Source organism: Mesoplodon densirostris, chromosome 6 (assembly GCF_025265405.1).
Source record: "Mesoplodon densirostris isolate mMesDen1 chromosome 6, mMesDen1 primary haplotype, whole genome shotgun sequence".
Taxonomy (NCBI): Eukaryota; Metazoa; Chordata; class Mammalia; order Artiodactyla; family Ziphiidae; genus Mesoplodon; species Mesoplodon densirostris.
Window position 1 is genome coordinate 47,061,716 of NC_082666.1, and position 6,000 is coordinate 47,067,715.

Consider the following 6,000-nt stretch of genomic DNA (forward strand, 5'->3'; position numbering starts at 1 on the left):
CCTGAGTCCTTTTGACAGAACCCAGTCATCCTTGATACTGTTCTTTTTTTTTTTTAAACATATTATTTAAAAATTTTTTAAAATTTATTTTTGGCTGTGTTGGGTCTTTGTTGCTATGCGTGGGCTTTCTCTAGTTGCAGCGAATGGGGCCTACTCTTTGTTGCGGTGCGCAGGCTTCTCATTGTGGTGGCTCCTCTTGTTGCGGAGCATGGGCTCTAGGCACGCGGGCTTCAGTAGTTGTGACACATGGGCTCAGTAGTTGCAGCACGTGGGCCGTAGAGCGCTCAGGCTTCAGTAGTTGTGGCGCGCGAGCTCAGTAGCTCCACAGTGTGTGGAATCTTTCCTCACCAGGGATCGAACCCGTGCCCCCTGCATTGGCAGGTGGATTCTTAACCACTGCACCACCAGGGAAGTCCCTTGATACTGTTCTTGCTTTCTGGTATAACAAGAGCTTCCTTACTTGCTTTGTGCATTTTCTGCTCCTGACCTAGAATCTGCCATTTCTCAAAGGAGCCCTGGTTCCTCTTAGTCGGAAATGGTATTTAGAGTCATAACCTGGGCACTAGGGGTCCTCATTGCTGTTGGATTGGTCTTTGTAGAAACACTGCCTTTTCAGTGGATATAGTTTTTGTTTATTTGTTTATATAATACATCATTTAAAAAATTAAATATTATTTATGATTATTTAAATGATTTTTATGGTTGCAAAGTTGTGATATTGTGATTTGTAGTAAGAAATATATGTTTGGTCTTTGTCCCTGATCCTGGCACAGAGCTCCTAAAACCCTTGAGATTTCCTGAGTGATAAGAGCATAAAGGTGTCTTTTGTTATGTTAATGATGTTGCTTTCGGAAAGCACCTAAGGATGGGACCTGTTTGCCAGAGGAGCTAACCTGTGATTAGGTCTGGAACTTTTAGTTCAACCCCCTGGCCTCTAGGGAGGGGAGAGGGGCTAGAGGTTGAATCAGTCATAGCCAATGATTTAATCAACCCAGTGTATGTAATGAAGGCTCCATAAACCCCAAAAGGACAGGGTTTGGAGGTTCCAGGCTGGTGGAGATTTGGGAAGACTGGTGTGCCTGGAGAGGGCATAGAAGCTCCATGCCCTTTCCCCATACTTTGCCCTGTGTGTCTATTCCATCTGGCTGTTCCTGAGTTATATCCTTTTATAATAAATTGATGGATCTCGTAAGTAAAATGTTCCTCTGAGTTCTGTGAGTCATTCTAGCAAGTTAATTGAATTTGAAGGTCATTGGAGCCTCCAATCTACTGTTGGTTGGTCAGAAGCACAGGTGATAACCTGGGCTTGTGATTGGTGTCTAAAGTTGGGGGTGTCAGGGGGACAGTCTTATAGGATGGAGCCCTTAACCTGTGGGATCTGATGCCATCTCCAGGTACTGTCAGTGTTCAGTTGATTTGTAGGACACCTAGCTGGTGCTGAAGAATTTCTTGTTGGTGTGGGGACCCCCACTCCACATACACACCTACGTGGTGGAATTGTTCACCAGAACCTGTTAAAGTCAAATCTGTAAAACAAGGTAAATGTAGAGAAGTCTAGCTTCTGTCCCAATCTTCTTCAACCTATTCTTTCCTACCTCCAATGGGTATCTTGTTTTTTTGGTTTATCCTTCAACTTAATTTAATAAAAGTAAATATGTGACTGTGTTCTTATTCTTTCCTTTCTTAGACAAACAGCAGCATCCTGCACACATTTTCTCCCTCTTGCCTTTTTTTTTTTTTTTTTTTTTTTTTTTGCCTAACCACGTATCATGGAGATCACTCCATGGCTGTATATAGTGCCTTTTCCCATTTCTTTTTATGACTTTATAATATGCTATTATGTGCATGTACCATTGGTAGACATTTTTGTCTCCAATCTTTGCTATTATGAGTAGCGTTTCAAAGAAAGACCATATATCTTTCTGCATAGAGTACTAGCAGTGGTATTGATGGGTCACAGTGTAAATCCATGTCATTTTTGCTAGATATTGCCCACTTCTTTTCTGTATTAGTTAGGTTCTACAATAGACTGAATGTTTGTGTCCTTCCAAAATTTATATGTTGAAATCCTGACTCCCCTAATGTGATGGTATTTGAAAGTGGACCCTTTGGGAAATGATTAGATCATGAGGGTGAAGCCCTTGTGAATGGGGTTAGTGCCCTTAGAAAAAGAGTCTAGAGAGCTAGCTAGGTCTCTTTCTGCCATGTGAACATACAATGTTAGCAGTTGTAACTTCTTCTGCAACTCAGAAGAGGACTCTCACCAGGACCCGACCAGGCCAGCACCTTCATCTTGGACTTTACCTTTCAGAACCATGAGAAATAAATGTTTGCTGTTTTAGCCACCCAGTCTATGGTAACTTGTAATAGTAGCCCAAACTGACTAAGACAAGGTCACATTTGGAAACAGAGACCACACCAGTTATGTGAACCAAAAGAATTTAATATAAAGGCTTGTTCATTAGGCATAATGTTATTAATAGCTGACGGTAAAAGGAGAGCTTTAAGGCATCAAAAGGCAGCAACTGTAAGCAGCTACTCCCAACCCTCAGCTGAGGAAACTTAGAGGAGAGGTCCTATGGAGCTGTAACTCGGAACTCCGAGGCGATGGTACTGCTGGACTGGTGGGAGGTTCTGAGTCTGATACAGGGAGCCTTATGGGACTGGGACCCAGACCTTGTAGGAGGAGGGGGCCAGCTGATTCTGATGTCTCTGTGGGAGACAGGGGTTTGCAAGTATGGGGAAAACTGACAACTGAATTTGGCTGCTGCTATGCAAGGGTACCTGCTGCTGCAGAGTGGAGGCACTGCAGGGCCGGCTCCTGGGAATGGCAAACAAACAGGAAGCCCCCAGGAAGCAGACAGGAAGAAGCAAGTCCCTTTGTCTTCCTGTAGCCTCTCAGGCTCCCACTGTCACATCCTAACTTAGAGCCACCTGACCAAGCAGAAAGGTGGTTGGAGAGTCCTGGCCTCAGGATCAAAAAGCAGAGTACAAAAGGTTAGATTTGGAGCTGAGAGGCAGCAATTTCATAATCTCCACAGGTGTGGTAGAACTGTTAAGCATTTCAGTTACCCAGTGCCTTTTCACCACAGCCTTAGCAAAGAAATATTTCGTCAGACTTGCAGATTTTTGCCATCAGATGGTTCTTTTAAACAACACGTAATTATCTGCCTTATAAACTGTTCTGAAGTAGAGAAAAAGATGGAAGATATAATAGTTCTTACTGCTTTTATGTTTATCATGTATAATGGCTTTAACAATGCTTGTAAAACACTACACAACTATACAGAAACACAGCTGACACAGACTAATGGACAACTCTATGACCAAGGATAAAATGATTGTGCAAGATGGCCTAAACCATCTGTTGGCAAAAGCGAACAGTGGGATCTTCTGTATTTCTATCCCTTGGAAATTTTAGTTTATCCTGCTCAGATTTAAGCCTAGAACAGCTTTTGTTAAAAATTAAGGCTTTTCGTTAAAAAACGTTTTTACTCCTTGCTTATTTTAAGATTACCTACATTAAAGGGACCATTTAGAAAATACCCCCGTAGTTTGTTTTCATTTCATGTATATTTTGACATTCATACATATTTTTATGAAGGCCAATTTCTCATCTACAATTTTTATACCTGTACTGATAAAATAATTGTTTCTTGACTTCTCCCTAGCTAGGCATCCCAGTCTTTTAAGTATATTGAGCATCAAAATAGGCCTCCTGCTGGGGAAAATCACTCAGAGATACATCCTCTTACATTCTAGACACATTCTTCATTAAGTTTTGAAATCTTTGATTGAAATCTGTAAAGGTTAAGTCATCATATAAATAGCAGCGCTATTAACAATCACAAAATTAATGAGAATAATAATGAGCTCAAGCATGTAAAATGCCAGAGTTAGCATAAACATTGTAATGCCTCTGTGTGTGACATTTTTGTTTTGCCATAGGGAAAAGTTCTGAGAGCTTGTTCCCTAAGTGGTGCCAATACGTTATTACTGCAAATAAACTGCTCATTATCTAAGTTGTTTTTGCAACTTTTCGAGAAAGCAAAATGCGGTATTCATGAAGGAGACATTTATGGCTGTGCAGTGAAATAAAAAAGTGGTTTTAAATAGAGGTGAAATTAAGAACAGTTCTGTACATCACTTTCATTATCATTGTAAAAGTAAAACACGTACACTGCAGAAAACTTTGAAAACATACCCACATGCACATGCACACACACACACACACACACACACATACACACTCCATTAAAAACTGCCCATAATCCTACCACCCATGAATGACTTATCACTGGCAGTATGTTTAGTTCTATTGGTCTCTGTCTTATCTCGATAGTGGGGAACACACAACAGGTAGTTTTGTATGTTGCATTTTTGTCAAAACATAACATCAAAAACTTTTCTCAGGCCATTGAAAGTTAATTGAAACCATGATTTTTGTATTGCTGCATAATATTACATCACACAAATAGATTGTATTTCATTGGGTTGGCCAAAAAGTTAGTTCGTGTTTTTCCATTAAGATGTTACAGCAAACCCCGGATGAACTTTTTGGCCAACCCAATATTTAACCATTGACCATTCTACATTTTTAGCTATGTAAAAATTTCCTTATTTTTCCATTATAAAGCTGAACACTTTTATGCGTAAAATTCTGACCACATTGATAATTATTTCCTTTGCACAAATTCCTAGAAGAAGAGGGTCTTCCCTGGCGGTCCACTGGTTAAGACACCATGCTTTCTACTTCAGGGAGCACAGGTTCGATTCCTTGTCAGGGAACTAAGATCCTGCATGTCGCACAGCATGGCCAAAAAATAGGAAAAAAAATTCCTAGAAGAAGAATTGCTGGGTCAAGGGGTTTGTACATTCTTAAAACTTTAAAATTATGTTTATAAATTATCCTCCAGAAAACTTGTAATAGTTTAAATTTCCACCTTCTGAGGCAGAATAACTGTCTTTTGAGATCCTTCATAATGCTGGATATTAATTTTTTTAATTTGATTGGAGAAATTGATAATTTGTATTTGTTAAAAATTTCTATTTCTTGAATATTAATTTATAAATAAAATTATAAGATCAAAATATTCCTGATTTAGCTTTGATCAAAATTATAGTTGAAACCAGAGGCCACACATTTCAGTAGCAGGAATCTTGAGAAGAAAAATAATTGTTGACAAGGATGGTTTGAAGAAGTAAAGCACTGAGATAGTCATTTTATGCTATTAAGGAGACGAGGGCAAAAGCTGAAAACTTGATGTTTTTAAAGTGTAGTATTAACCAGAACCACACTGTTTTGGTTACTATAGCTTTATAATATAGTTTGAAACCAGGATGTATAATACTTTCAGCATTGTTATTTTCAAGATTGCTTTGGCTATTTGGAACCTTTTGTGGTTCCATATGATTTTTTTTTTTTTTTTTTTTTTTGCGGTACGCGTGCCTCTCACTGTTGTGGCCTCTCCCGTTGCGGAGCACAGGCTCCGGACGCGCAGGCTCAGTGGCCATGGCTCACGGGCCTAGCCTCTCTGCGGCATGTGGGATTTTTCTGGACCGGGGCACGAACCTGTGTCCCCCGCATGGGCAGGCGGACTCTCAACCACTGCGCCACCAGGGAAGCCCTCCATATGAATTTTAGGATTGCTTTTTCCATTTCTGTGAAAAATGCCATTGGAATTTTGGTAGGGGTTGCATTGAATCTCTAGATTGCTTTTAGTAGTATGGACATTTTAACAATGTTAATTCTTCCAGTTCATAAACATGGGATATCTTTCCATTTATTTGTGTCTTCTTCAGTTTCTTTCATTAATGTCATATAGTTTTATTGGTTAACCGAGTAGATCTTAAGTGTTTCACCACACACAAAAAAGGGCAACAATGTGAGGTGTTGGATGTGCTCATTAGCTTGCTTGTGGTAATAATTTCTCAATATACATATATCAAATTATCACATTGTATACCTTAAATATATACAATTTTTATTTGTTAATTACA